Source organism: Triticum dicoccoides, chromosome 5A, assembly GCF_002162155.2.
Source record: "Triticum dicoccoides isolate Atlit2015 ecotype Zavitan chromosome 5A, WEW_v2.0, whole genome shotgun sequence".
Taxonomy (NCBI): domain Eukaryota; kingdom Viridiplantae; phylum Streptophyta; class Magnoliopsida; order Poales; family Poaceae; genus Triticum; species Triticum dicoccoides.
The window spans coordinates 334,886,136-334,887,465 of NC_041388.1; positions in this window are offsets into that span (position 1 = coordinate 334,886,136).

The following is a 1,330-nucleotide window of genomic DNA, read 5'->3' on the forward strand; positions in this document are numbered from 1 at the left end:
CAGCCCAGAATTGTTGTATTTTTGCCTATTTTAGGGTTTCGAAGAAAAGGAATATCAAACGGAGTCCAAACGGAATGAAACCTTTGGGAACGTGATTTTCCCAACGAACAAGACCCAGGAGACTTGGACCCTACGTCAAGAAACAAAAGAGGAGGCCACAAGGTAGGGGGCGCGCCCTCCACCCTCATGGGCCCCCTGTTGCTCCACCGACGTATTCCTTCCTCCTATATATACCTACGTACCCCCAAATGATCAGATTCGGAGCCAAAACCCTAATTCCACCGCCGCAACTTTCTGTATCCACGAGATCCCATCTTGGGGCCTGTTCCGGAGCTCCACCGGAGGGGGCATCGATCACGGAGGGCTTCTACATCATCACCATAGCCCCTCCGATGAAGTGTGAGTAGTTTACCTCAGACCTATGGGTCTATAGTTATTAGCTAGATGGCTTCTTCTCTCTTTTTGGATCTCAATACAATGTTCTCCCCCTCTCTTGTGGAGATCTATTCGAGGTAATCTTCTTTTTGCGGTGTGTTTGTTGAGATAGATGAATTGTGGGTTTATGATCAATTCTATCTATGAACAATATTTGAATCTTCTCTGAATTCTTTTATGTATGATTTGTTATCTTTGCAAGTCTCTTCGAATTATCAGTTTGGTTTGGCCTACTAGATTGATCTTTCTTGCAATGGGAGAAGTGCTTAGCTTTGGGTTCAATCTTGCGGTGTCCTTTCCCAGTGACAGTAGGGGCAGCAAGGCACGTATTGTATTATTGCTAGTGAGGATAACAAGATGGGGTTTTCATCATATTGCATGAGTTTATCCCTCTACATCATGTCATCTTGCTTAAGGCGTTACTCTGTTTTCATTAACTTAATACTCTTGATGCATGCTGGATAGCGGTTGATGAGTGGAGTAATAGTAGTAGATGCAGGCAGGAGTCATTCTACTTGTCTCGGACATGATCCCTATATACATGATCATACCTAGATATTCTCATAACTATGCTCAATTCTGTCAATTGCTCAACAGTAATTCGTTCACCCACTGTAGAATACCTATGCTCTTGAGAGAAGCCACTAGTGAAACCTATAACCCCCGGGTCTATCTTCATCATATTAATCTTCCAATACTTAGTAATTTACTTTGCTTTTTTACTTTGCTTTTATTTTACTTTGCATCTTTATCATAAAAATACCAAAAATAGTATCTTATCATATCTATCAGATCTCACTCTCATAAGTGGCTGTTTAGGGATTGACAACCCCTTATCGCGTTGGTTGCGAGGATTTATTTGTTTTGTGTAGGTACGAGGGACTCGTGCGTAGCC